The sequence below is a fragment of the Nannobrachium achirus genome, assembly GCF_963921795.1.
Source record: "Nannobrachium achirus genome assembly, chromosome: 4".
Classification (NCBI taxonomy): Eukaryota; Metazoa; Chordata; class Actinopteri; order Myctophiformes; family Myctophidae; genus Nannobrachium; species Nannobrachium achirus.
The window spans coordinates 40397839-40407205 of record NC_137813.1 but is presented as its reverse complement, the minus strand read 5'-3'; positions in this window follow the sequence as shown (position 1 = coordinate 40407205).

Genomic DNA, 9367 nt, shown 5'->3' with positions numbered 1-9367 from the left:
GAAAAACAGTCAAAATCTATCTCCTCCTGGGATTTTCGCGTAACGTGCGCGAAACTTTTTTTACATGAACTTTGGACCAACACGGTCATCGCACAGCGGCCGGATTTTCTTTAAAGCGAAACATTATTTTTTAATAATTAACCGTATAATGCAGTTTCATGCAAATTATTCTTCTGCCTCTAAATCATACATGCAAAGTGACACGTTCATGGCAGTATGGCAGAGGACTATGCCAAACGGCTAAAACGCGAAGCTCGCAACAATCGGCCAAAGGGTGGCGCTGTAGGAAGCCTTCGAAAGTGCAAACTTTGAACTGGTGTAGCTCATGCCCTGTTTCAGGTACAGCAATGAAACCTGTATACAAGTATGCGTCTCCTCATGCCGAACAACTTTTACGCTCTGACTTTTGACCTCTGACCTTTACCTCTCCCACAATTTTGAATTATATGAAAAACAGTAAAAATCTATCTCCTCCTGGGATTTTCGCGTAACGTGCGCGAAACTTTTTTTACATGAACTTTGGACCAACACGGTCATCGCACAGCGGCCGGATTTCTTTTAAAGCGAAACATTATGTTTTAATAATTCACTCAATGTTGCAGTTATATGCAAATTATTCTTCTGCCTCTAAATCATACATGCAAAGTGACACGTTCATGGCATTTGGCAAATATGTAGAGGGTTAGTCCAAATATCACTGAAAGCAATCTTACTCCAATTGGCCAAAGGGGGGCGCTATACGAAGCGTTTGAAAACTCAAACTTTAAAGGGGCATAAGTCATGCCTCGTTTCGTTTAAAGACATGCAACTTGGTTACACGCGTGCCTTGACTCAAGCGGAAGCCATCCGTGTCTTTGTTAAGTAAGCTCCGTCCTTAGATTTTCCGCAATTTTGAGCAGTTTGTAAAACACTTAAATCCGCTTTTATTCCGGAACTTTCGCGTCACGTGCACGGAACTTTTTTTACATGAACTTTGGACCAATATCTAAAGATCTGTCAGATCGGATTTTTAAAAAATTGAAACATGCATTTTTAATAATTCAATAAATATTGCAAGTTGTATGCAAATTATTCTTCTGCCTCTAAAACATACATGCAAAGTAAAATTTTCATGATGAACTACTGTAGAGGGTTAGTCCAAACATCGCTGAAACCAATCTTACCCCAATTGGCCAAAGGGGGGCACTATATCATTTTGAAAGAAGGCGTCAAGTACATTACATGAAACGTTTTCTTTTTTCTTTTCTTTTAAAAAAAAATGACAAGTCCATCATGTGTGGCTGCTGTAGTGTAGTGGTCAGTGCCTGTGCCTGGTATACGGATGGTTGTCAGTTCAAACCCCACATCGGGTTGAGTTGATGTTAATATCTTGGATGCCATGGTATGTGCATATGTCAAACTCTTTAATGTTGACACGTCTGATCTAACTCCAGATCACGTTCATGTTTAAAATGAGCCCCACAACTACTGTAGATTTACATGAAACTTTTTCTTTTTTCTTTTCTTTTTTTTTTTAAATGACAGGTCCATAATGTGTGACTGCCGTAGTGTAGTGGTCAGTGCCTGTGCCTGGTATACGGATGGTTGGCAGTTCAAACCCCACGTCGGGTTGAGTTGATGTTAACATCCTGGATGCCCATGGCATGTGCATATGTCAAACTCTTTAATGTTGACACGTCTGATCTAGCTCCAGATCACGTTCATGTTTAAAATGAGCCCTTCTCTACCGGCTGTTTTTTTCTGTTTTGAGTAAAATGAGCCCTTCTCTACCGGCTGTTTTTTTCTGTTTTGAGTAAAAGAAAATATGATCACTCGAAAATGTCAGAAATACTCAGATTACATTTACTCAGATTGATTTCACCCCAAGCCTCCAAAATATAAAAAATAAATCAATAAAATCAAGGCACTCAAACTACATAGAACTTTTTTTTTAATCAAACATGGTTAACAGATCCTGTGGCTGCCTAGTGTAGTGGTCAGGGCATATGCCTTTCATGCAGAAGGTTGTTGGATCGAATCCCGCTTGGGGTTTATATAAGCATAATACCATGACATTTAGTAGACTTTACAGTTTGGTTCCTTGAACAATGTCTGATATGGAGCCTTCCTAAAAATGTCCCCCAACCCCCCTTGATGCGTATTTTAATATCCGCCATTACTAAATAATGTATTTTGCATCATAAATCCTGAAACAAGCATTATAATACAAACTGTCATGTCTACACCTATGTTGTGATTTTCAAGGATTGCAATGATATCATGTACCAGCTCCAGTGGCCTAGTGGTTTGAGTGTCTGCCCTGAGACTAGGAGATCCGGGTTCAAACCCGGGTCGCGTCATACCAAAGATTCTAAAAAATGGGACCCATTGCCTCCCTGCTTGAAACTCAGCATCAAGGGTTGGATTGGGGGTAACTCCCTGCGACATACTAGCGTCATGATGTACTTGTACATCAAGCTGCCTTACGCTACAGAAACAGGAGATAGGCTCCCGCCCTATGAGATTCATAGCCTGGCTGATTCATATGGTCTTCATAGCTCAGCAAGGCTTACTATGTACATCATCAAACTGTGCATAGTATCACAGTTTTTTTTTTATGTCTGTTGCATATAGGCCTACAGTCTTTTGCATACATGTTGTGTAGAGGCCAATTTGTGCTTTTACCTATAACCACCGATTAGTGTAAAACTTTGTATGCACACTTCCCAGAGGCCAAGGAAAAACCTGTGCCCTGCATTTTTCACATCTGCCATTTATAGCGCCACCAGAAGGCCGACTTACAGTATGTAAAACACATTCTTCGATATTACTCCTTCAGATTTTATCCGAAAATCACACAAATCAGTACACAGTAGTCTCTACAGTGATGTAATCATGACAGATTTGTCAGATATCATATTCTATCTAATTGGCTAACATTGCATTCCAAGGTTTGCAGGATTGCTCCTTTTTGAACAAAATGTCTCAAATCATGAACGTAGCCTGCTATGTGTGTGAAATTTTGCACACACATTCCCACTAGGCCAAGGAACAGATGCCACCCTTCTCACATTGGCCTGTTATAGCGCCACCAGCGGGTCAATTTTTGCAAAACCCATTTTTGGAACAAAATGCTTCAAATCCCGCATGCAGCGTACGATTGCCGTGAAAGGCCCAAGAACGCGTGGCACCCTTTTCACTTTGGCCTATTATAGAGTCACCACTAGGCCAAAAAAACCTACCTGACCTGCCGGAGTCCTGTTCGGAAGAACACTGCTTCTAGTTTTTCTTTGATGTCTTCGTTGCTTTCCCTTGATGCCTTTTTGCTTTCCTGCTTTTTATGCCTTGGCCACTTTATCGCTGCTTGCAGCTATATTTTGTATTTGTTTTTGGCAGATTCATACAACCTGTTTGTTGTATATATAAACCAAGTTGGAATATAAACAATAATATTATACATGTTAGTTATATTGATATCATTATTATTTTATAAACATTAACTCTGTGTAAAACAGCAACTTGATAACTATTGTTTAGTGGTGCAGATCAGGTATGTACAAACTGGGATAGGGATTACGGGTTAGCCCCTTCCACATACAACATGGGGTGGGTCAGTGGGGTTGGGAGGTCAAAGTTTCACTTCAAAGTGAGTGTGGATTCTGTTAGAGCTCTTTTAAGTGGCCCATTAAAACTGGCTTCATTGTTAATCCTGTCTCCTCTGTTTCTTTTCACTTTAATGTTCATTTTAGTGTACATTTCTAGTTGTTTTTCAGCGTCTTTGTAGTTACTCCATGACATCTTGTATGAAGAACCTGTGGGTCACAACCGTTATGAGCATTATGAGGTTTTATGAGCTTGTAGATCTGCTATTTTCACATTAGTTATCTGTGGAACCGAGTCAAACTAAAGGTAATGCCTCAACTCCTACTATTCCAAGTACTTGAAAAGATTGAGAAGAACACATGAACCCTCATTAGAATCACTTTTGACTGAGACTCAAATTAGAAATAACGTGTCATAAAACACACAGTCTAATCGACTTCTCTCTTTCACCACTCCTGATCACGGCATGTTTTGACAAAAGCAGTTAGTGAAAGTTCCAGAGAAGTGTCCTGGTGATGGATCCTTGTCAGGTGATGAGTGATGTTATCCGGGTTGTGAGGCTGAAATGCACAGACTTTGTAATGTCCAATGTAATGTCCGATTAGATGCGATGGGTTATGCTTCGCTTGAAATCACAATATATAATTTTTGTCAATATAATGTCCAATTAAACAGGAGTGATCACAATATTTAATATAAATACAAGACAGAATTCAAGAAGGGAACTTTCTATTAAACCCATTGATTACAAGTGTTCAAATGGAGAGTATAATGTGCTTGGACCTCCTCAGAAGCGCTCTTGAGGCACCTACGTACATGTTTGCAGAAGAATCTCTGAAGAAGCGAGTAAAGCTATAGCACTTTTCCAGAAAGAAAAGAAATTGACCAACTTTTGAATGCACAACGTGTCATCGAGCTAAAGAACAGGGACCTGGATGCCATTATTGATGCAGGAGTGCTGGGGAGGTGTCTCAGATCACAACTAGTGGTTTGAGACACAGGTTCACTTTGCTGGCAAAGTGTTTTGTAAACTTATTTTTTTCTTCTTTTTTTTTAAAGGGGGCCTGTCACCTAAAGGGTTACTGTCACTTTAAGAATCATCTTAAAAAACAAGTTAATATTTTTCATGATTGTGGGGATGCACAATTATAAGCCAATCAAATTAATTGTCTGTATAGCCTGACTGTATGACTACTTACTGTACTGGTCAGCTGTTGTTGGGGGGCGAGGGGCAGATTACACTGACATGAGCTTCAGACCGTTTTCAGAGAAGCTCATGTCACAGTGTAATCTGCCCCTCAACCCCTTTGGGTGACAGTACCCCTTTAACTTTTGAGTGATGTTATCCGGCTATCTTGGACAATATAATGTCCAAACAGACAGAATTGCATATTCTAGTTTAGTTATATTTGTAGTCACATTGATGCCCAGGTAAACCTTAGGCACGGGTGCCAACACTGGCACAGGGGAGGGTGATCACTGGCACACAGGCAGAAGTGTGAGAGAGAGGATTTTTTATTTTAAAATCAAATATTGTTTTGGTCAATTAAATTAGGTCACCTAATTTACAGCAAATAAAATCCTGCGCATAATTCTACATTCATTAAAATGTTGAACTTGGGGAGGGAATCGGGGAGATAGGTGGGTTATTGGGGGTAATGTCGCCATTCCGACATGTCACCATTCCAACATGTCGCCATTCCGACATATGTCGCCATTCCGACATGTCGCCATTCCGACATCCCACCATTCCGACACATTTTAGTCCCACCATTCCGACAAGGGCAGCAAATGGTGACAGTTACACTTTTCAGCCACTAGATTGCACCATAGTATTAGAAATCCTCAGGAACAAAATGGCATGTAACTGTGGAATGAATTAACCTTTTTTAATAATTTAAAAAATCACTGAATCAGAGGGACAACCTGCATCAGTGGACCCCCGCAGACACAGCGGACCCCTGGGGACCCCCTTGCAAGAAAAAGAAAAAGCCTTGACATGTTTCCAGTTTATATTGTAAAATCAATGTTAACTTATCTCAGAGAAGCAGAGAAGTGTATTTGGTATCACAAGCTCTGAGTTATAGACAAGGGTCCATTTGGTTCCTGTTATCCATCATTAAGCTAGGGACCCCTTGGGGACCCCTTGGTACTCCCTGAAAGATGTAGCCTAGTATGCAATCTTTCTGGGGGGAGGGGGTTTGGGGTGGTGGTGGGGTGAAGAGAATGTTTATAAACAAACCCCTGCCTGACTAACGACCCTCTTTCATTCCGCCAGGAATGTTTATAAACAAACCCCTGCCTGGCCCATTCTCTACCCTGATTGGATACGATTTTTGGAGGCACCTCATGGGCTTAACCAATCTCTTTGCCAGAGCCACAATGGAAACTAGCACAGTCTGTGGGGGTCCACTGATGCAGGTTGCCCCTCTGATTCAGTGATTTTTTAAATTATTTAAAAAGGTTAATTCATTCCACAGTTACATGCCATTTTGTTCCTGAGGATTTCTAATACAATGGTGCAATCTAGTGGCTGAAAAGTGTAACTGTCACCATTTGCTGCCCTTGTCGGAATGGTGGGAATGTCACCATTCCGACACAATTTAACTAGTCGGAGTGGTGGGATGTTTTTCTGTCGGAATGGTGGGATGTTTCCAAAATGAAGAAGTATCACCATTCCGACAATTAGAAGTCAATGTCGGAATGGTGACATGTCGGAATGGCGAGAGGACCCCGGGTTATTGCTCTGAGTTTAATGATCATTATAACAATGTCCTGATAATTAAAATATGATTGACGTTTTGATGGGGTGTCATTAAAATGTATGTTGACAATGACATGGCACACTGACCATCTAGAAAATTAAATCATGGCGCTTCATCAGGTCTGCTGTAGACAAATATAAACTAGACTGCACTCATTGTCATATTCACCAGATCAAGTTGGTCAACCCTGTTTTTTTGCCTGGTCTTTAATTGGCTTTATCTTGACTTCTGTGCAAAATCAATAGACCAAATCATCAAGCCATCTGCAGCCATCACCACAACCAAAAGAAAGTCTGCAGTGCATTGGAGCAGTATTATTCATTAACCTAAACTAACCTTCTAAACTAACCTTTTTCACCTAATTTCTGGAAGACACTGATTGATCATTAGAAATATATTATTTTATTCTAAATATCCAGGTTGACAAAGAGACATAGCTAATGTTTAAAACAGAAGGAGGATCGAAGCGCTGCCCATGGGTTCCTTTCTCACAGGTGCAAAAAAAGGGGTTCTGTTTATGGTGATGCAGACTGCCTAGGGAGAAGAATATTGAGGCTCTCCGTCTTCAGGTGAAATATTCAATATATTCTGTATTGCTGAGCAATGCAATGGAGAACGACTGCGTTTTGGGAAGAGGACAGAAGAGGGCGCTGAGGAGCCGTAGGCTATATGGGTCCCTGGCTTCACCCCCATATCACTGCCTGATTGAAAAGAAAGAAGAGACTGCGTTGGGACTGTTTTCAAATGTATGTTGATTTTTTTTTACGCTTTGGAATGCACCTAGAGTAGGCCTAGACAGTTTTTAAGTTGCTTGATTCAACTTTTTCTTCCAGTGATTTGTCAGAGTGACAAGATCAACGAGTTTCTCCATATGCCTTAGAAATGAACTAACATACGAGTCACATAGTCAATCAGTGTTGATAGGCTAGATAGATAGAGAGAGAGAGAGAGAGAGAGAGAGAGAGAGAGAGAGAGAGAGACTCTAGATAGACAGACAGACAGACAGACACAGACACAGACACAGACACAGACACACACACACACACACACACACACACACACACACACACACACACACACACACACACACACACACACACACACACACACACACACACACACACATAAAATAATGGGGGGAAAGTAATTGAAAAAGCACTGCACACTCACACATTTTGGACAATATCAGTCACCAGACCAGGGTCTGATAAAATGGATATCAAATAGGCTATCTAATGTACACAATAATGAAAATAATAATAATAATAATAAACTGCCTACTAAATCTGGAGAATTAAACATGCTTATGTATATTTTATTTTCATTAATTACTTTTTTAAGTCATGTGACACAGGTTACGGATGAGGGATATCAGGGAGAGATTCTTATAACATAATCATCTCTTCAAACGTCTATTTAGGCCTCTCTTGCCTATATCTGCCTTCCTGGAGCACTTGCATGCAATGCTTCGTTGAATACTATTGCAATAAGGTTAAGGTAAAACATTTCATAGTTGTCTTTACTTGCCTATTATTATATAAGTGATAATAACTCAGTGGTTCTCAAAGTGGGGTCCAGGAATTTCAAGGTTCCTTGAGGGGGTGTCAAATTATCCCTTACAGGTCTGTAACTCTGTGTGTACAAATGGAACCAAATGGACGCTTACAGGTCCATTTGGTTCCATGTATACACTGTCAGAGGTACGGGGGACCTTGAAATGAAAAAGGTTGAAAACCACTGGTTCTGAACCACTGACTACTTATTGCGACCGAAGGTCGCAGTTTACCAAGAGAAATGTCCCAGCTTGTCTACGTCTGTCTGTCTGTCTGTCTGTGTCAGTACACTTTTTTTTTTTCACTTTAATTTTTATCCCACGATTTTGTAACCCATTTTGAGCCTGCTTTACTCTGATTTACACCCTACCTTCCCCGAAAACGTTAATATTGAGTCCATATATGTATATGGATATATACTGTACATATATGGACTTAATATTAACGTTATATGGATATATGGATATATATAAATAAAGGATAAAATAAATAAAATGTCCATATACAGTATGGGCATTCCCAGATGATGCCCTGTTAGGGTACCCCCTTATGCCCATATATGGAGATCCCCAGGCATCAAACCCAGGCCCTAACTCGCCAAGGCCCTGCTTGGCTTTACTAATTAACATATGTTTTATGCCCATAAATGGAGATCCCTGTCCCAATGTCATCAAGGACATATCTGGGAATGCCCATATATGGGCATGTTTTGACATAACATTGTTGACTATCACGCAGGGGTCTCCATATATGGGTAACTGGTCCGATATACATCACTGGCCAGATGGCCAGGAATTGGCGCGACCTGTCGCCCTGAGGCGTCTTAGTCTATCTATCCACAGTAGCCTATTCACCCTATTCATGACCCCTCAGGGCGGCACCATTGAGGGTTTCTCTGTGTGATGCTTCATTCAATATTTGTCCATTTCCTCCCCAGCAGGCTACTGCAGGTGTAATGCAGCCAATCAGCAGTTGTCAGAAGAGAAACAAGCTATGAAAACAAGCCCAAAAGAAGTGACTATAGGCTAGGTTTTACCATTTTACATTTAAGCTATTTGAAAAGGGTCCCTGGCACAAAATATTCGCGGATAAATACACCTGGGGTTCCTTGACATGAAGAAATGTGGGAACCACTGATTTAAAAAGCTAAATCGCTAATTGTAAGCAGACATTGGCAACACTGGCAAACAGAAAACACGTTATTATTATTTTAAATCCACCACAACCCTTGCTCGACAATGATTATTTCTATTCTCACTCCTAAATATACACTAAATCAATAAAAGTAAATCTTTATTTTTTATTTCAAGAATATTTGTCTTAATTAAAAAATACCTTGCACTATGCATTTAACTTCTTAGCTTCTCTGATGTAAAACCGTTCAATTTAGGTACTAAGACAGAAAGACACGCGGATTAATAGCTTAGATATACAGGAAGAGCAAAAAGATGTAAAATCAGGTATTGA